The 21,772-nt window shown below is 42.1% G+C and overlaps 1 protein-coding gene across 4 annotated transcripts in view; it reads left to right on the forward strand.

Moving 5' to 3' along the window:
• The first annotated feature begins 738 nt into the window (after positions 1–738).
• The window catches only part of LRRC3B (leucine rich repeat containing 3B), a 60,272-nt gene continuing 39,238 nt past the window's right edge, over positions 739–21,772 (forward strand). The window contains exon 1 of one of the 4 annotated variants that reach the window (XM_048951391.1): positions 739–841. The gene's annotated coding sequence lies outside the window, so the exon portion shown is untranslated. Of the gene's footprint in view, positions 932–1,108; positions 1,442–19,577; positions 19,877–21,772 lie in introns of those variants that run through there. The other 3 variants (XM_048951389.1, XM_048951388.1, XM_048951390.1) reach the window with 3 other exon arrangements.

The following is a 21,772-nucleotide window of genomic DNA, read 5'->3' on the forward strand; positions in this document are numbered from 1 at the left end:
AGGTGAATCTTTCCCAAATCCTCTTTCTGCAGGCACTGTCAGTGGGAGGCAGACCACAGGGACCCTTCCTCCCCAAGGTAAATAGGAAGTTCACTTTGCATAGCTTGTGTAGAGAGGTGCCAAATGAAGTCTGTTTGAGTGAGAGAAAACCACTGGTGATGTTCCTTCAAGCCTAATCTGAAGGTCTATTTCACAGAAGCACCCCTGTAGGTTAGAGGAGAAGCCCACCCTGGTAAAATCAAAGCATTTTACACATGACCATGGCAAAGGGTTGGTTGGGTTGGGTGCAGAGCAGGCTCATCTATTGCATCCAAAACGGTGCGGCAGCAAGTTGGCCAAATCGAGTATTATCAGCTAGCAGTAAGAGTTTAATTTTTTATTCTTTCATTCACATTGGATACGCAACAACCCTTATTCAGGATCTGCAGAGGAGCCGTGAGGGCATCGGGGCGAGAGCTGGGGCACCCCGGGAACCCCCCGCACACCTGTCCCGGAACCTGCGAGGAGAGCCCCGAGCATCCCGGCCTGGAGGGGAGCGGCATCCCGCCGGCATCAGCGCTCCGGGGGAACATCTCCCGCCGTGCCTGCGGGAGCGCGAGGGGAGTCTCCTCCTTCCCTCCCTGCCTCCCCCTCTGCTCTCTCCTCCCTCCCGCTGCCTGCAGCCGCAGCGCAGGGCAGGAGGGAGCGGCGGCGGCAGGCAGAGCCGCCCGGCCCGGCGGAGGCAGGAGGGCGGGCGGGCGGGCGGTGGCTGCTCCCCGGCCCCGCCGCCCCGGCCCCGGCTCCGGCCGTGCCGCCGGCAGGCTCCGCCCGGCGCTCCCATGGCGCGGCGGCTCCGCGCCAGGTAAGGCTGCGCTGCCTGTTGCGCCGAGCCGAATCGCGCCGAGCTGAGTCGCGCCGCGAAGTTTTGCGGGAGGCGCCGCCGCTCTGCGATGTGAGTTGCGGGGTCCTGCGGGCACGGTTTGGGGGAGGCGGCACCACGAGAAAAGTCGACGGGGAGGGAGGGAGGCGAACGTCGCTGCTGCCGCTGCCCGGGGGCTGCCGTACTGTGCCGGGGCTGGGGATCAGCCGAGGCAGCGGGGGAAGGGGGAATTAAGGGGCGGAGGCTGCCGGGAGGGGGGCTGCCACCCGCAGCCCGGGTGAAACGAGGAGGGGAGGTTCCCCTCCCCGATCCCGAAAAGCAAAGGGAAAAGCGCCCGCCGCCGTGCCCGGGTTTCCAAGGCGCCCGTTCACCGCCGAGGTCGCGCCGATCCGCATGCGGGCGGCGGCCGGGGCGCGGAGCGGGGAGAAGACGCCGTTGGTGTCGCCGTGGGATTTTTCCACTTTGAGACCTACCTGGACCAGTTGCTACGGAGCGGGCGGCGGCGATGGGGAGGAGAGCAGCTCCCTCCGAAAGCGAGCAACAAATGGCAGCGGGGGCGGCGGCGGAGCTGGCCGCGGCCAGGTGAGCTGCACCGCCCGCAGCCCCGTAGGGCAGCGGCGCGGGGGGCGCTGCGGTCTCCGGGCGCAGCCGCAGCCCCCGGGTGCTCCGTGTGCGCGGCGTGGGGCTGTGGGCGGTGGGGAACCCGGGGGGCACGGCCGCGACCTTAGGGAGGCACAGAAATGTCAGGCGGCCGGCAGAGCGTGTGTGCCTGGTGCTGTGCGGGTAGCAGCAAGCTGTGCCCTCTCCTTTCTGGGAATCTGTGCGTCCAGAATTTCCCCTCCCTAAAAATTTAGGACATAGTCTTGGATATGCCAGCGGGAATTTTTCTTTTCCTTCTTGGCTCTTTCCCTTAAAAATGAGAAGATTTTAGAGAATCGGTCAGAAAATCGCTGAGCCCTTCAGGCTGGTGGTTATCACCCGATCTTGCTAAGCGTCCCTAGAGAGCAGAAATGGTGTGATTATGGAGCGAGAGCAGTCGGATAACTTGAGAAGCACAGAGGAGCCAACTCCTCCCAGAGTCAGAATGAAAATCGAGCAACCAATGTATAGCATTTGTCTTAAAGAAATGAGCCCAGAGGTATTTCCATACATATGGAAATGACAAAATAAGCAACTTGAGAAGACTGTAATTGTTTAAAAATAATAATCCTGACAAAATGTTATAAATTTGGCAAGGAAAGAAAAATGAGTGTTTTTAGAGCCTCAAACTCTTCCTAGGACGGCCTCTTCTGAGTGCCGAACAGTAGCAGGGAATAATTTCTTCTCGTGGTAATCTATCTAACAATTTGTGCATTTAAATTGCAAGGTGTGTGTGTCATACAAAGCAGTAACTGGAAGGCTTTGATACAGGGAACTACTGTGTTCCATTGGCTTACGTGTTGGTATTTTTCTTAGCAATTTAATTAAAAAGGACAGACACACAATGGGCTTCCCATTTGATTTAGAAGGAAAGAAGAAAGTGATTAAGCTGTAAAGTAAACTAATTTGCAAAACCTTTACTATGTTCAGAGTCTAGTTTTCTAGTTGAGTTTCTGTATCTTGCTTGGAATTAATGCTAGCGGTGTGATTGCTGAGCTGATTCTGCAGCCCTCGCTTGTGTGAGTTGCTATGGGTTTCTATGGGATCACTCCTACAGGTAATACTCCGATGACTCAAGGCAGCAGAATTGGCCCCGTTGTCATACGGTCCCGCACACAGAGTGCTGAGGGAATGTGCCTCTTGGCCCTGATGGGAGGTCTGTGGCTGTGGTGGGGAGCAGCTTGGGTTTGAGTCCAAGTCTCTTGCATTTATTCAGCTGTTGCTGCTGGGGTTACCACCTTGAGGTCTGCTGTAAAGGAGCACTGCTTTTGGTGTGAGCAGGGTGAGCTCCTGTAGCTCATGGTGGCTTTCCATTGACTTGGGGCGAGCTGAAGCTGCTCAGCATCTCGGAGAACAGGACCAGAGTGATCGAGGAGGAGGATCAGATCTGCAGCTGTCAAGAATCAGCATGTTTTGGCTCAAATTAATCAAATTAAGTAGTAAAAACGAAACACCTTTTTAATAGCTATAGAGGCTTGTGCTCTGGATCCATTCCTGTCCTGGTGAAATCCTTGGGAGCTTTGCTACAACATGAAAAGAATAGCAAGGTGTTGTGGTTTGCCTCTGCCATGTGCTTCACAGGGTTCTATTTAAAGTCTTTTGGAAGAGAGGAATATTTTCCTTCTTGTGCTGAAGCTACATTAGAACCTGGCTACCTTCAGAACAACCACATCATAGGACAGCTCAGGAAATAATCTCCTAGCAGTAGAACTGGAGTTTATGGACCTGTTCTCTCTTACAGTGCAGACTTGGGTGTCAAACCCCCGAGAAAATGTGTTGCTCTACTACAAACTCACCTGTAGATGCTCACTTTCAATAATAAGGCACTTCTAAATCTCACTTTTAAGGGGTTTCATGTTATGTCATTCCCAATATTTATATGCATCATTCAATGGATTATCTCTGTCAGGAAGGATTCAAAATTTTTGATGAAATGAAAAATTTAAGAAGCGGGAAAATGTGTAGAAATATTTGTTATTATTGTTTCAGTTGATGAGATGGATGAAGGAAGGAGCTTTTCTCCGTGTAGAATATTGTGGTTTTGATCACTTGCAGGATTTACATGTAGCTACCATCCTTGTCATCTGCATGCAAGTTCTTTGGATCAGTCCTGACTTGAGAATGTGAATTAAATCAGTGTTCTGTGCCCAGCAAAATCAGCTTTGTGGTTTTGCTTCATCCAGTGAATTTTTTTTAGTACATATGAGGAAATCTCTTACAAAGCTCCGAAAACCAGACACTTATAATGCAAAGAGAACCTTATTTAAAAAAATAGTGTTTGAGCCAAGAATAAATTATTGGAGTTCATGGAATGCATAGCATTTACCTTGGCCTGTTTGACCAACTCTTTTTAAATATTAGCTTATTTACTAAAAGTCATCTCCTGAAAGGGCAGACTGGGTTGGATACTTCAGCACTGGTATGAACTCTATTGATGAGGCTGTGTTTGTAGCCTGTGCTGCTATGTGTTATGCAGGGACCTAGGCTGAACTTGGAACAACACAATGCTTACTGCTGCCAACCGAGAAATAATTTTTATTCCTGTCCCCCAGATATTTAAATGCTCTATCAAGTTCCTTCAGCAAGCAGGTTTGTTTTTAAGATAGTTTCTTTCTGTGCTGACTTCAGCACTGTGTGTGGGGAAAGCCTGTTGCCATGTGGTTTGCTGCAGCCCCCGATTCCTGCTTCTCATCAGCAAGGAAATGGTGATGGTAGCTGAATTAATGTGCTTGAGGATGTTTGTTTTCTTTGTTTGTTTGTTTTTTTCTCTCTGGTGAACATCTTAAGGATGAAAAGAAAGAGAAAGAGAAAAATGGGAACAGACAAAGTAGGCCAGATGCCTTAGAAATAGGAGAAAAGCAAAAGGAAGAGACAGCAAGGAAAAAAGCTCTGGGTGAATGGTGGAGTTGAGCCTTTCTGAAGGATGAAGCATTTGCTGTGGCTGTAGCACAGCCCTTTGGTTTGGCTCACTGCTGTGCTGGGGCTCGCCCAGAGACTTTGGGGAAGACACTGTGGTTGGGCAGATTTACTTGTTTTCCTTGAGTAGGAGTCTTGCTGAGGGAATGGGCTGAGCTTTCTGTGCTTCAACTCCACAGACAGAGGAGATAAAAGTGCCTCTTGAGTAAATGGTGCTGGAAAAGGGCCTTTTCAGAGAGACATTCAACTGAGTAATTGGAATTTTTACTTAAATGGAGATGAAAATTAGCACTACAGATCTTGATGCACTTGACTGTGGTTTACCTTTGCTTTTCTGGATCACTCCAACTACTTCGTGTGTCTTTAAAATACATTTGTCCTACCTTAATAGCAATTTTGTAATGTTGCTAACTTGTCCTTTGAAAAGAAGCAGAAAGTTGAACTCTGCCTGCTGAATAGTGCTGTAAAAGGACAGTAACAAGAGAAAGGGAGAGGTGACAGGAGTGAGTGATAGCACAGAGATGGGTTGCTGCTCTACCTTGGAAGTAGGAAAGCAATTGGAGACTATTTAATTATTTAAGTAACAATAAACAAAAAGTCTGGTTATGCAGTAAAAGGGGAGACAAACAGTAAGTAGAAATTTGAGAGAAGGAAATAAGGCATAAGAAAAGTAGAAGGTGGATGAGCAGGGATCAAGTGGACAGGGGCGGGCTTTCACTGGGAAAAGGTAATCTGTATCGATCAGTGTATTGCAGTGCTTCCATAGCAGCTTGACTTCTCCTCAAATGGTGAGAGTCTGATGCAGCATGTTCTTCCCTTGGGGGTCGCCTCATGTTACTGTTTTTCCTTTGGATGCTCGACTGCAACTAATAGGGCACATGTTTTAAGGTGCACGTCTTGGTGACAGACCATCCTAAGAGGTATACTATGTAGATGCTCTTTTAATGGTGTTATCATTTTCTCTTCTGTCAGTGTTGCTCTGGAAGTTACCTCTCCTCCTTTCTCCAGCAAGTAATAACGTTGATTTTAAAGACAAGTTTTTGTTTGTTTGTTTCTTTTACAGCTTACCAAAATTAGGTTGCATACTTCTGCAACTATACTTACTAAAGTTGTTTTGTATGTAAATACTGGGGGTATTCACTGTTTCGATAGGGTACTTGAAGGATTACTTCTAGGGTTTGTACTGGGAGTTAATAGGACGCAATGAAAGCAAGTGTTTCTTATTTTCTTTCATCTGGATTGAAAATGTGTATTCCTTGGGTTGGAAGTTGGTATACTTTGTGAGAAACACTTTCGCACTAGTTAAAAAGTATTAACTTCTATGTGCACGTGAAAAATAGGCAGCAAAAGGATGAAACTTCTGGACATTCAGATGAATCGATGCTGTTTACTGTTGCAGAAGACATCTTAATTAAAAATAAACAAAAGGTTGCTGGGTGTGCAACCTTTGGTTCTTGCCAGTGCTCTTCATCCCTAAAGAACAGAATTTGTAACAGTACTGAGCAAAATAACTGCAACAAAATCTTCCATGAAGTTTCTCACTACACTGCGTGCTATTTAGTGGGCAGTGGTGGTTGTATATCTGGTTGATGATACTCCAGCTTATGGATATTAAAAAGAACACACAAAAGTTTAAGCTACAGATGTTCAAATTACTGAACTTATAGCCCATTTGTAGTTCGTGTTGGATAATGACAATGGATCCATTCAGACTTCCATTTGTTTTCCATTGTTTCCATTGTTTGTTTTTTTTTTTAATTCTTCATACAGCAGTATTTAAGTACCATGTTAGCCTTATGAAACCCCAGACTTTTCATGTGCTCCTGAAAACATAGTCTGAAGTTGTTCTGTTTTTTTTTTTGTTTGTTTGTTTGTTTTATCTGAAGTTGAGGATTGTGGTGGGGTTTTTTTGTTCCTTTTTTTTTTTTTTTTTTTTTTTTTTTTAATTAATATCTTCTATTTACCTCTGTCCAGGCAAAAATGGTGTTTGCCAAGAAGAAAAAAAAAGAATAAATATGTGCAAATTTAAGAGGTCCAGAAGAAAGAAAAAATTCACAGGCAAAGGCTACTCAGAGGGCCAGGGGTCAATAAATCTAGGGCTGTCTCTGTCTTATCAGCATGAGTGGTCCAGGGTTTGCTGCTGTTGTTGTTTGTTGTTTTTTTTTTTCCTAGAGATGCTGCAAATGGTCTTTAAAATTTATCGTGATTATTAAACATAATTTATCCTTATTAGTGTCAAAAGAGAGAATGACCCTTAGTTCCTTTTTCCTGAAGTGAACAGAGTACAATTGCCACTGCAACCTTCATGTAGTCTGACAGAGTTTCTAACCATCCGTTTTGCCTTTCCAGTGTTGTTGACACCGAGTCCTTGTGATGAAAATGGGTTGCTTTTAAACAGTCTCTTTTTAACAAAGTTTGTGATAGAATATTACTGTTCTTGAATACTCATCATTGCCAAGCTGCAGATGCACTAGAAGGGAAGGCGTGTATCAGAGGATATCTGCTTTCAAGTACTCATTTTTGGATTTTGCTGTACCCTGGATATGTCTGGTGTTGTTCAGAAGATAATGGTATATAGATCTTCGCTCTGTTCTGCAAGAATATCTCCTCCTTGTTAAAGCTGAGAAATTCCAATCTGTTTCAAAGAAAATGGTCTACGTGACTTTGTAAAGAGGAATGTGAGAGGAAAATTATTCTTTTCTAGAATCTTCAAATTAAGAGTGGAACAACTCCCCACACACAGGGGAGTGCCTTAGAACACAGCATACCTTAGAACTTCACTTGTCACCTCTCAAACACCACAGATGACTAAAGCACACCAGTTCAAATTGAGTAAGAACATCTCACCTTTGATTTAAAAGCAGTGCAGGGATGAAAGCATGCACTCAGTGGGCAATCTTTCCCCTGTGGGTGCAGATTGAGGCAGCTGAGCGGAGTTGCTTTGTCCGTGCAGACTAGATTCCTTCTCCCATTCTTGTTTTAAGCGTTGTCATTGAAGAGTTAATGATTTCTGTTAAGAGATTCTATCGGTTACTTACTGTTTCCAGAATCTTTTGCAGTTTTTGCTCTTTGACAGACATCACTGTATATGTATTATGCTCATCATTTTCATCAATTACACGTCATGTTTATTGGCAGCTCTCATGCATAAATACTTATTTTGCTGGAGTAGGAGACAACAGGATTTAAGTGTGTAAGAAAATGGTCTTTGGCTCGGAAAAAAAAAATTGTGATGGATACAAATGGTATTTCAATAACTTTCGATCCAAAAACTTTTCTTGCAAAGCGACACGACTGTTCTTCTTGCCAGTCACGGCAGGTGCTCCATCTGTACAAATACTGCCTAATTTGAACCAGTCAAGCTTAACATTTTTTTTCCCACTATCTGCCACATTCTCAACAAATTTTCTCAGTTCTTTAAACAAGTGTGAGGCAGCAGTGTGGAACAAAATGGACAGAGGCCAAGCAATTCCCTTAATTATAGCAGTTGTGTAGTGGTTTTTTTTGTTTTTTTTTTTGTTTTTCTTTCTTAACACATTGAACAACAACCGTCAACTGTGCAGTGTCAGTATCATTGCAGCTTCCCTTGGTGGCGAGCAAAAAAAAAAAAAAACCACTGACATGAATCTGTTAAAGATTGAATCCATGCTGTTGCATCATTTACTATCATCTCAGCCCCTCTCATTGTCATGCTGCATGAAGAACTGTGGATGTATCAGCTGTGCACTGCTCTTTTGATCCGGTTTGCATAGCAGTAACTGATACACTTCTTTGCCTTCTGCCTGTGCTGCCCAAGAATGGTTCTTTCTTGTAAGTAATAGGGATATTTGCTGTTACACCTTCACTGCTGACTTCAGCTCACAGATGCGTATTTATTTTTTTCCAGACAAAAAGCTCTTCTGCTTGGTGCCTTTCTTGTTATGGAATGAGACTGCATATTGGATACAATCAAAGATTTTTTTTTTTTTTTTTTGGCATGAATTTGCAAAATATATATGTGTGAGTTTGTGTGAAAACACTGTTCACATTTAGAATGTTTGTGTAGCTGTGTCACTGCACACAAACTTACTTCTACTGACTCTGCACTTTCTTCAAAGAATGTAGAGAAATTCTCTCCATGCAGTGTCATCTCTGTGTATTTTCTTCTCCGTATTTGTACTGTGGCATGCATGACTTGCCAAGCAATGCTTTGGAGATAAGTAAATTGCTTTAAAAAGTTTATGGCTGTTTGAGTTAGCTTGAGCAATCATTAGAAAACCATGAGGTGAATGAGGAGGCTGCAGGTTGCTCAGCTCCTTTATTTTCCTCCTGCTGTATAGATGCAGAGCAGGTAATCAGTGGTTTGCATAGGTTCCCAAAAACAGTCTTGCTGACTGTGGTTATTGTGTCTTGGATGTTTGATGTTTTAATAGAGCAGATTTAATCATGTTTACTAAAGTTACTTGTTTTTAATTCTGCTTCTAAAAGCTGTGCATTGCAGCTTTGAATCCTACCTGATCACTTGGGCTCACGCAAATGAATACAAATACTCAGGCTTGTAGAACAGTACTTTCCACTTGCTCCATGCAGCATCAGTCACTCACTTCAGTACTAGCGAGGGGGAAACAAGAGGCTGATTCTGTGAGCATTTGCCCTTCCATTCACTTGGCTCCTGTACCAAGGCCCTCTCAATTTCCTATGTATCTGCAGTTTCCTCATTTATGTATATGTATTTGTAGTGCCTTTCTTCATTTTGGAGCACTCAGTTGCAGGTAAAGGACACCGACAGCATAACTTCTCAGTGACTTAAATACCACAGCTGACAGAGATTTAATTACTAAGGATCAGCTATTAGCGAAGCACAATTCAATATTTCAGCCTAGGGGAAAAAGAAAAAAATGTTTGTTTTTAATTGCAGATAATGAGCATGATGTGGTCGGTTGGTATGAATCAATTTTGGCTGACTACTGAGGTGAAAGGTTTGCGGTAGTGGAAATCAGAGACTGGGGAAGGGGGACTTCTTACTACCAGCAGTTATCTGTAGTGTTGTCACCCACACCCTTTGCTGTTCACAGAGTTCCCTCCTGGCACTTTTGGATAGTAGGCTTGCTCCTGGAAATAGTTCTGTTTCATCCTGAGAAATAGGCTCTAAACTTTATCCCTTCTCCAATATAACTTAGGCTAGCTGCTTTTATTTGACAGCTTAATAATTGTACCTAAGCTGCCTTTGAAAATATTTTGCTTAGATTTTATTAGACTTCAATGTATTACTTTCTCAAAGGATTTTTATAGTTCTTAGTAAATAAAGAATGAATCTGAGAAAAAAAAAAAAAAAAAAAAAAAAAAAAAAGGAAATTAAGTACTCCTTGTCTTTACTTCCAAAAGAAAATTGATGGAAAAATGTGCTAATTATATTCTTTTCTAATCATTTTCACACCTGAATGGAAAGAAAAGAAAAACTCCTATGCATAAGCCTTTTGAAATCTGTTTTCTTGTGCCATAGCCTTTGCTTTTTCCAATTATAGAGAAACATGTATTCCTCAAATGTGATCAGAAGAAAATTACTATTCAACTGCTGTGATAACCAGTGAAACATGGGACTGAAAGTCAAATAACCTACTGCTTTGCGGCAGGAGTGGTTTTGGAGCCTTGATTTCAGTGTTGCAAAGGGGAATGAGCCCTGTTGTCACAAGAGTAATGATGCACCTATGAATATGCCAGAGCACCACTTGGAGGGACACCTCTTTGCTTTAGGGGCTCTTTTTGATTTTGGAAAATTCACCTTGGGTCTTTGAGGCTGTGCTGTAGTTCCTCTTGCTGGTGAAAGCTTTTGCTGTTAGTTGAGTGTTTGATCTCTAAAGAGATATGGATGCATTTGAATAGGGAACTTGTTTTCTTTGCCTGTCCAGAATAAAAACTACAACACAATCACCAACAAACTCACAGCCAACAAAACATAAAAGCCAGCCTCTGACAGCTATAACTTACCACATGTGAAGGGGTTGTTGTTCTTCAGTTTGGTCTTGAATTTTTCAGGCTTGGTGTGAGAGGACACATGAGAGGACAGTGCTGTCTACGAAGAGCTGAGAGGGATGTATCAGGCCAAACGTCTGTCTAAGAAGACCTAGCTGAAGAAAAGGAGGGCAGAAATATCAAAGCATGCTGAAGCATTTTCTATTAAGTTTGCAATTCTTTGGCAAGACATAAATGATAAAACATCCTGCTAATGCATTTCCTTGCTAAGCTCACAGATGCTTTCTTGGTGGGATTGTTGGAGGTGTATTCCTTGCCCAGGGAAAGCTGGCATTATGGATGTGCATGGGGTGTGGGTATTTGTCAGGGCTGAGACAAGGACCCTGCTACAAGAAACAGCTTGTGGAATCTGTAATCCCAGGAAAGCTTCTTGATGAAGACCTCTGTGTCTGCACGAAGGGCTGAGGGCCACGAACAGCAGTGGGCTTCCCTGAGAAGCTGGCATCTTAAAAGTCTGTTCAAGTTCAAGCCTGGTCTTTTCTATAAACAAGGAGTTTTGTTATGGATCTGGTCCTGAGTATAAATGGAACTATGACCACTTTTCAGTACCTGCTGGTGCGAAGCTTTGCTATGTGTACTGCGCTCTCAAATGCAGGCATGTTAGTTATTAACAAGAATCAGCAGTGTGAGTCAAAGATGTTTTAAACTGTGTGGTTTACACAAGGCCTTCAAGGTTCTGATTCAGTGCTCCTCCAAAACCTCACTGAAAAGAAGTGCTCAGTTCTTTTCTCTTAGTAGCGTGGCTGTGGGAGGGTGGGTTGGTGAGCTTTCAATGTTTCTGGGAGCGGGGGAGTCCCATGTGACTGCTGTGCAGCGTGGGTCTATAATCTCTAACGTTCCTGGTATTACTTTTTTTGTTTTTTTTTTTTTTTGTAGTTCTCCCCCTCCTCCAACTTGTGAATCTTTGCTTTAATTTGTCTCTGAATCTAAGTCATGTTTAAAGAACAAAGTCCATTAGAGATATTGACACAACCAAGAGAAATGTTTCTAGAAGATGCAGGTCACCTTTGGAGATTACAAACGTATTATGTCTTCCATTTCTCAAGGGAAATTGGTCATTCTGAACAAGAAAATAAATTCTAAAGTGATAGTTTAGAATAGTCTTCGGAAGGCTTAACCAAGTGCAGCAACTCTGCATTTCCCAGTTGGTGCTGCAGAAATGTTCTATTATAGCATATCAATGTATTTGGTTAATCAAAAGTAAACTTTGTGCAATTTTCCTCGCAAATATTTGTGTACTAATGAGAATGTTTACAGTCCATAACCTTTTTACTATTTTATTTTTATCTGACTGTGTTTTTATTGCTGCTGTTTTTCGAAAGCCATACTAAAGGTATCCTCTTCTGAAATTTCTTATGGGGAGAGGAGCCATGGGAAAGTCTGTAGGTTCAAATATAAGACTAGGAGTTGTTCAGAGGTGTTCTCATTTGTGATTCGAAAGCTATTTGTTTTGGAAACCTCAGTATTGCTTTTTTTCCTTCAGAATCAATTGCATTTAGTGATTTGAAGTATTCCTGCATAAATCTGAGCTCACTGAGGTTGCTTTGATTACAGTGGGTGTAAACCATAACAGATTTAAGACCGTAATGTGCATGCAGTCTCAGTTTGTATTACTTGTATGAAAAATCATAATGAATACACCTTAAGAATGAATATTAATCTTACTGATTTGGACATACTATATACCCAAATGGAAAGTGAAGCATGGTTTCTAATTTGCAATACAAAAATACTTGAAACAGCTATTTTTGGTACTTCAGTATAATCTACTGAATTCATATCTACCTTTGTCATCTGACAGCCTGCTGAAACAAGATTCTGCTCAAAATGATAAAAGTGACAGTTGTACAATGTGTTTTATTCCTGCTGAGCCCTGTTATGTAGTTAGTTTGGGGAGATTGGGATCTTGCTTCACTCGTTCAAGGACAGTCCTTCGGAAAGGATTTGCAGAATTTGTAATTGTGCCCATAAATTCTCCCTCCCCCCTGCAAGTATGGTACAATTTCTGATGCGGCCCTTCTGTTCTGAACTGAGGAAGAAACAATTCTCTCATTTTTTGCTTATTGCCTCTTTTTGAAACCCCAGTGATTTCATCCTGCTTGTGGTGAATCCCTCTGCCACTTCAGCAGATCTTCCCCTTTTCTGTAATGTTTTTATGTGGAATTGCTTCTGTGCTGTCAGCATTTGACCCCTTGCAGATGACAGTGAATAGAAGAAATGTATGTACAGGGACCTGAACTCTGCCCTTAGCTATGCTTGTGAAAACCTGTGGCATTATACAATTGGCTTGGAAAGACTTAAAAAAATCTCATGGAGAGTTGTTCTGTAAATGTTAGACAAGGCTGCTGTTTTTTTCAGTAGTACTTTTTATTTTAAAGCCATACCTGAATTGCAGTCAAAGGTACTGTTTCACAGCATTGAAATAGAGAGACAAATTTGGAGTATGAGGTATGCTGTTGACAGTGGACCTTGCTACTAAAACTGCCTTAGCGAGGCACAACAGCAGTGTGCATCTGTGGTGTGAGACGGACATGTTCCATGGGCTTCTGGCTCCCAGCCATGTTCAAACCACTGGTCACAATGTGAGATCCCTTCTGTTGCCTTTGGGAAGGGGCCAGACCCTACTACTGGCTACAGATGGCAGTGGCGGTACCCAGGGTTCCCACCCCATCTTCCAATCTGTGGTGACCCTGTGGCATAGCAGGTCTGAGGCAGCCCAGGTCCTCCCTGGGCCAGGAACATAGGGCTTAGGTCTCACCCTGGTGAGGTAGTGGCACAGGCTGCCCAGGGAGGTGGTGGAGTTGCCGTCCCTGGAGGGGTTTGAGAAACTTGTAGAAGTGGCCCTGAGGGTCACGGTTAGTGGGCATGGTAGTGATGGGCTGATAGTTGGATTAGATGATCTTAGTGGTCTTTCCAACCTTAATGAATCTGTGATTCTATGACCCATGCTCCTGGCACCATCCAGTACAAGGCAAACACAGGACTGAAGAATGTAAAGGAAAGCTACTCATAGCCCCTTGGGTCTCTAGGCAACTGGGTGAAGGGCTAGGATCTGGCCAGTGGTGGTGTGGCTGACCACTGTGCTATTTGCAACTATAGTGTGTGGCATACCTGGAGATGTATGGAAAGGTCCATGTGACCTTTTTGTATCAATGGTCAATGCAGAACAATAGGAAAAAATGTTCATCGTGTAGAGGAATATGAAACTGACAACTGTAGTCACACTCCTTTGAACAGGTAGCATCTTTGCCTCTTACACTCATAGAATATATGCATTTCCTTCTTGTGGAGACTCCATTTGTGGAGTCTCCTCCTCTGAGATAGTAAAGACCCATCTGGATGCTTTCCTGTGAAACCTACTGTAAGGAACCTGATTTAGTGGAGTTGGACTGGATGATCTCCAGAGGGGCCTTCCAACCCCTACAATTCTGTGATTCTGTGATACTGTTCTTCACACAGCTGGTGCACAAATAGCCAGATAGCTTGAAAAGCTGTCTCTCATTCTCCTTAAAACTGAACAAAACAGCTAGAAAGTTATTACAGCAATAGGCTTAATCAAATTGAAGATACATTCAGAAAACCCTGCTTTGAGCCATTTACTTTTCTTCTTGTTTGTTTGTATCCGACTTGTGATCCGACTGACACAACAAAACAAATTATGAAAGTGAAGGAGTGAAGTAGAAGATACAGTGAGATATATAATGCACACCTCCAGTACCATCACCAGATGTATTTATCTACTTATTTTTTTTTTGAAAAATTTTCAGAAAGAAATGTTTTTTTCTCCTAGGCTGAATGGATTGTAGTACTCTTCACCGTTGCTTAATGTGGAATTGGAGTAAGATAGAATCGAAATTAGATGTGAATTGTTTATGTATCCAGTTAGCTGTTGTGAATGGAGGGGAAGGGTGTTAAAAGCTGTTAGTTGCAATGATTTTTATTGCACTGACTACATGGTCTGTGGCTAGAACCATAGGCTCTGGAGGATAACCTCGTGTCTCGTACTACAAGGGCAATTCTGGGAGGAAGGAACAAGTATCTGCCAAAACACTCACTCTTGAGCAGCAAGGTTGCATCTTTGTTTTGTTGTGTTACTGCAGAACCAGTGGTGTTTTTCCTTCAAGGCCTAAAGTTGTTTTAGTTATGGTGGGTTTTTTTTTGTATATCTAGAATAGAAAAAAAAAGAGAACAAAAATTTATGATGGTATGGTACAGCGTGTTCATGAGTTTCCTGTATTCAAGGGATTTCCTAACAAGAACAGAAACCTCTGCAATAAATATTCCTATTTATGTTAATCTTCTGTAATCAGTGTGCAGTCTGAAATAATTACAATGAAAACACCCTCTGCTCCAAACGCTCACAACTTGCATTTATTTCAGGCTTTTTTTTGCCTCAGAATTCTGAAAACATAATCCTTCATTCTGCTCCGCTTCATCTCCTTTGCATGAATTTATCCAACAGAACCTTTTGTGAGCTTCATTAACAATGGTCATGCCATAATAAATTACATAATTTGGGAAGTTTTTAATTAAATAAGTTTTTTAAAAAAATCAAAGCATAATAAATTAAATTAGGTAACATTTTACCATAATGAATTTCCACATGAGGTATGTAATGAAGTAGACCAAAGTATAATCTATAATCTGAAGCTTTTAGGCTTTGCATCTTTACTAGTCAAAGCCACAAAATGTTTTTGGTTTTTTTTTTCAGTCTTTTTTGAAAAAAATTCATATGTCAAACATAATTTGCTGTTCCATGGATTATGCAAAGGTAGCAGAAAAATGTTAGCAAAGACATAACCAAGAGTGTGTTTGACTCTCAAGACACATCTTCCAGCCCTTCCTGTTCCATTCAGACCTGTTTGCAAAGTAGCTGTCCTTCATGTATTCTTTCAGCACTGGGCAGAGCAAAGAGTTTTTGGTAAAACTGTTCGATACGTTTGGAATGAATCATAGAATCACCAAAGCTGGAAAAGACCTCCAAGATCATCCAGTTCAGCTGTCCACCTACCACTAATATTTCCCCACTAAACCATGTCCCTTAGAACAGCATCTAAACATTTCTTGAGCACCTCCAAGGATGGTGATTCCACCACCTGCCTGGGCAGCCCATTGAGCACCAAGGCTCTATGCCAGTGCTGTGTGCATTTAACTGGGCTGCTTGCCCAGGCACATGGGAAGGAAATATAGGATCAACCTCAGCTTATATGTGCAGTGCCATAGTAACTCCACAGATATCCTCAGCAGCTACCAGCTGCTACCTTTGCTTTCATCTTCTCCTTGCACCCAAAAATAATAAGATTGCTATATGATTTTTTCACACAGAGGGTGGTGACACATTGGAACAAGTTGCCCAAAGAGGTTGTGGATGCCCCATCCCTGGAGGCATTCAAAGCCTCCAGGCTCTGGGCAACCTGGCCTACTGGTTGGCAACCCTGCACATAGCAGAGGGGTAGGAACTAGATGATGATTATGGTCCTTTTCGACCCAGGCCATTCTATGATTCATTCTGTGATTCCATGATGCTCTGCCTCCCAGTCTCCTCCTCTGCTTTGCCCTTGTAAGTCCCCGTCTGGAGTACTGTGGCTAGGCCTGGAGCCCCCTGCACAAGAATGATGTGGAGCTGTTGGAGCAAAGCCAAAACATGAGCAGATGGCTAGAGCACCTCTCCTATGAAGAAAGACTGAGGGAGCTGGGCTTATTTATCTGGAGAAGACTCAGGGAAGATGTAATTGCCAACTTTCAGTACTTGAGGAGAGATTATTAGCAGGAGAGGAACTGACTTTTTACACAGTATGATAGCGATAGGACAAGGGGCAATGGATTTAAACTAGAAGAAGGGAAATTTAGGCTACTTGTTAAAAAAAAAAAAGTTTTTACTCAGAGAGTGGTGAGGCACTGACACTGGTGCCCAGAGAAGCTGTGGATGCCTCATCCCTGGAGATGTTCACAGCCAGATTGGACGCTATTCTGGGCTGCCTGATCTAATGGGTGGCAGCCCTGCTTAAAGCAGGGTGGTAGGAGCTCACTGGTCTTTAAGATCCGTTCCAACCCAAGCCATTCTGTGATCCTATGAGTTTCTTACATGGTGCAACCATCTTACTTTCACCAAGGGGATGTTCTCCATATAAAGGATTTGATCCCAAATTTCCTTTCTATGTACAGTATGCAGCTTCATGACAGTGAATGGTGCTTTGATTTTCAGACTGTGATAGGATTAAGCAAAAACCAATGGAAGAGGACATGGAAAGAGAATTTTTAAAATTATTAATATTGATTTGTGTTTTTCCCAGTACCTCCAAATGATTACAGGAAGCAGTGCAAAGGGAGTAAGCTTGGAATTACATTCACTATTTTGATTTGATGGGGCATACAGACAGAATAATATTTTATAATCATCTTTCACAAGGGCAAATGGCTGTGTAGAAGGCTATGAAAAACAATGATTAGTATTTGTATCTCTGGGAAGCATCCTTTCCTTTTGATATTTTAATTTAGAGCTGGTTTAGAGAGGTGAGATTAATGCCAGCAATGTCAGGCTATATTTTGGGGTGGGTTTCTGTTTTTTTGAGGATCTTGCATTATTCTTTGCATCAACATGCTCTCAAACTGGGGAATTTGACTTTTGGATGTTCCACTGAAGAAAAAAAAATAAAAAGCAACAGGTTATTTGATTTGTGTATGTGCATATAATTAGGGCATGCAGAGTGAGCAAAAGATGTGTGATGAGGGAATCTCATGAAGGCAAAGACAGAGGGGCTGTCACATTGTGACAATGCTGCCTGTGGTACAGTTAAGAGTGCAGAGTCTGTCCCCTCCTACTCAGCTGTCACCTCATCTTAGGTCACTGCAGGGGTAGCTCAGTGTCATGGGAAGCAAAAAAAAAACCACAAAAGGTCTGTTGCATTTTAATGGTGCTTCTGGCAGTAATTCTGCTTTCTGCTAAAGACATGTAATACTTAACCAATTGAAGTCTGTTGTAAGAATGAAATGGCAGCTTGTTCTGAGATAGTGTATAACTCATGAACCTGTTAGCAGGTGGATCTCTTACAGCTCACTGATTCACAGGCTATAGTTCGTTTTTCCTCAGAAGACTTTATACAGCATTTCAGTATATCTAGATAGCCCATCTCCCTCTTTCCTTGTCTTTTTACATCAACAGCATAACTGCTGTAAATCTAAAGGTATGAGGGCATAAAGTTTATGTAGCAGAAGAGCATCTGTTTTACAGAAAGTACCCTGTTTAGGTTTTAAGCATCCTGAGCCATTGCCAAAACAGACTCCTGGAAGAGAACGCTGCACAGAATCACTGCTGTCATCCTCTGTAAAATTTTAGGTAACTTTCCCCTTTGGGTGGAGAACCTCAAATGTGAAGGATTTGGGGACAAGAAGGAAGAAATTCTTGCTCTGTGAGTGATACAAATTAGATGGCTAAGGTAGAGAATGAGATTAATTGTATCTGGAAAAGAATATTTTAGAAATTAGTCTTGATGACAGGAGTGTGTCAAATTAATAAATTTTGTATTTTTGGAATTATACAGTATGTCATAGGCCAATTTTGTTCCAGGGAAAATGTGACATCTTCTCCCATTGTGTGTGAGTTTCCAAAAGGATGAAAAGCAAGGAAAATATAAAGCTAAAAGAGAAGTTGTCAATTGGAGCAGCATGCAGAGAAAGGAATTGACTGTGCCATTTAAACTGTATAAATCAACAGTGATGTGCCCTATCTCTCAGACCGTTCCGGTATCTCTGTGTGTTCAGACTGCTAGATCTGTTTTCCATTTTCGACAATAGATTTTACCTTGACCTGTGCAGACAGTCATATCCTTTTACATAGCGGTGACTTCCCAGAGAACATAAGCATAAATCTGCTCTGTTGCCATGAGGTACCCACTGTGCCTCACAGCAGATCTGTTTTTTAGCTCACAAGAATGTGTGCAAGGGGATTTTGCTGCACTATGGAAAATATTTGAGCTGCATTTTTACGTACCAACATTTTATTTCTTCTGCTTCCAGAATCTCAATAGTTTAGAAAGGAAACATAGAGCTACCATTGGCATTCTGAAATGGTCTTGCTTTTCAGAACATTGTTTCTGTAATCCTTCTGGGGAGGAGGAGTTCCCTATCTGTTCCAAAGCAGTCAGTATAGTTATGAAAATGTTCAAAGAGTTGACAATTAAGAATTATCTTTCACTGCTGCTGCTTTGTTTCTAGAGTAGTGAACATATTTTTTGGAATGGAATTAAATCCAAGTCACTCCAGGGGCCACTGGTATTTTGCAAATGCTAAATTAAAGTGTGCCATGTGCTGTGCACAAGGGGTGGTCAGTAGTGGCTTGACAGAATTTAATTGTGTGTGTGGCAGGGGTGCTCTGGCTCACTGCATGTGGGTGTGATGAAGCCGCAATCTGGTGGGAAAACGACCTTTCACAGCCCCTTTTCTTTTTGTGAACAGGAAGGAAAAGTTACCCAGCTGTTTTCTATCCTGCCTTCTGGTGAGGTGGTCCTGTAGCCAGCCCCCTGTACAGACGCTTTTTGTTCCTTCAGTTCATCACCTTCCCTTTGTTGTTTTTTTTTTTTCCACTTCCAGGCTGCAAATACATAGAATGAGGAACAAGTTAATTAGAAACAGTGAAACAGGGATGGAAGCTGAGCTAACTTAGAAAACAGTAGGTGAAGAAGCAGATTCAGGTTGGATAGAAATAATGTTTATGTCCTTCAAAATTATCTTCTTATTAAGTTATTGAAGTATAGTTTTGGAGGAATTGATACAGAAATCACAAAATTGTTTGAGTTGGAAGAAACTTTTAAAGGTCAACTAGTTCAATGTCCCTTTTTGGGACCTGCTGGTGTATGAAAGTCCCTAAATGGCATATTGTCCTCTACTTCTCCATTTTGATCACCATCTATTTTCTTTTTATTTAGTGACGTCCTCACCTTTCCCAGCTGTGTGCTTTGAGTTTGTTCACCTTACTCAAGCTTATGTAGTCAGTGCTCAATGTGTTGCGGCATGTTTGGGCTCAAAGAGTGTTAGCAGGGAGAGAGCCACCAAAATTAAGCTTATCAATCTTGTATTTGGGGCAGCACTCACTGGATGGGGAAGTTTCACAAAAAAACAGAGCTAAGGACCCTATTCACACACTTTCCTTCTCCCCATTCTCTTTCCATGTGTCTCTGAGGACTAAGCTAATCAGGCAACGTTGTGCTGGCTACAAATAAGGTTCATGGAGAGTGATAAGCATGGCCTGTGTAGCATGCAGTAACTGAAGGGGTAATTCATGCAATGAATTTTGATGCAGTGCTCAAAGCAGTACAAGTACAGGATCCTCAGGGAGGAGCATGCTGCCTTGGGGAAGGAGCAACAGCTGTGGTTGCTGCTTGGTGCCCGTGCTGCGGTTGATTCAGTGGCAGCAGGGCAGAGGAGTTGGAGGGAACAGTGAAGCATCTGAAGGTACTTTTGGCTTGGATTATGTTTGGATGATATTGTGTGGAATGGTGGCATTTTGTTAATTTACTTACTAATTTGTGATGGCTGTAGCTGAATATTGAAAACTTATTTCTAAACAACTGGCATTTCGTACCTTGGTGAGGAGAGAGTTGCTGAGTGAAACAACAGGTGTAAATTGTGAATAGAAGAGAAACCAACAAGTGCAGCTTTTTGTGAACCTGCTCACCTCTTTCTCTGTGTGATTTTGAGCAGCTGGGGCTGTGCTATCTCAGTTTATCTTTGGTAATCAGGATATACATCTCTTGGGATGTGTTTTGCTTTCAGTTGTTTTGTTGGAAATGTACAATTATTAACTAGATTAGATTATTTGCATATAGACCAGCAGTACTGCAAAGAGAATGTGAACAATTTTATCAGTGTGGAGAGAAGTACTCTCATTTTGTGAGAGCCTGCTGTCTTTGTTTAATCAAAGAAGATACTACTTGAATATAAAATGAGACAATTTGCGCTGTTGTCTTTTTTTCTTCCATGGAGAAAGAACTAATGTGCTAATCCTTGTAGAAGTAAAACTAATAGTGTTTTCGATACATTAATTAAAAATAATTTGTTTATTAGAGAATGCCATTTTCCTAATCTTTAATACTTATGACACCTGTAAAAACATAGGACACAGTACTTTGCCAAGTTAGTTACGGAGGTGTATGTTGCTGTAATCGGATTTCTTCAGCTGATTTGAATGTTTTGCAGGGAGATGTTTTCTCCTTTGAATGCCATGGAGGTTTGCTCTCAGTGGTCCACTGGCTTCCCTCTATGTTTTTTAATGCGAGGCCAAGTAGGTGTGTTTATGAGTTGCTGTCCTAGACTGCTTTCTCCAGAGGTGTAATTTAGAAGCTGGTACTTCATTCATTATTATGCTTGCCTTGCTCTGAATCTACAATTCGGTCTGTTGTTCAGGTTGCAGAATGATGACTCATTCCCTTCCTTCACTGAGTAGTTGCACTTGATCTTATCCCATTCTTAGATTAGTTTTTGTGGAAAGCTAGCAAGAAGTGCTTACAGCATTCACTAATTTGACTGATATATATTGTTTTTTACTGAAAAAGACAAAAAGGTTGGTTGTGAATAAAAGGTTGTTTATAGATTATTTAATTATGCCTCTTTTGGGCTTCGTACAGTGGAGGTAAGAAGATGTTCTCTGTTCATTTCTGGTAGGCATGAGAAAAGTCAGCTTGTACAGTACAAAAGTGGTTATATTCAAGAGCAGGATATAGTGAAACCACAGGAGACATCTCATAGTCTATGGAAATCCATGTAAAGAAAGTAATCCTAGTGGAATGTCTGGTGTATTTGCAGAGTTTCTTGTAGAAGGACAGTTTTCTACATGGAATGTCCCCAGGTGACTTAGCAGAATCCTGCTGGTGTGAGCGTCTCCAAAAAGTAAGATAAAGAGAAGTGAGAGATGAATAAATAAATCAGTGGTGGAGGGAGACATGGTGACCAACTCTTTGTTCCTGGAATTGCACCCTCAGTGTGGAGGACAGCATTAAGTATGTCCCAGATAGGTTCCTCTCACTCCATCTTTACTGGAAATTAAGATAGTCTTCGCATGAATCCTGTAAGAGAGAACTCTACAGTAAGGAATATTGTGCCTCCAGAATTAGATATAAATCATCACTCGTGTAATGGACTATTTCTTTATTATCTAGAAGTTTTTTCTGTTCTTTGATTTGGTTTTCAGAGTCTGCACATGTTGATTTTCTTCACTTCCCATGTGGTCCTACCACATGGTGGAGGAAGGACATTCAGACCTGAATTATTTCATCTCCCAGAATCTGTCAGTTTTCTGATGTCACTTTTTTCTTCTTGGTATTGCTTCTAGTATTTTTATTTAATTTTTAA

This window comes from Lagopus muta, chromosome 7 (assembly GCF_023343835.1).
Source record: "Lagopus muta isolate bLagMut1 chromosome 7, bLagMut1 primary, whole genome shotgun sequence".
Classification (NCBI taxonomy): domain Eukaryota; kingdom Metazoa; phylum Chordata; class Aves; order Galliformes; family Phasianidae; genus Lagopus; species Lagopus muta.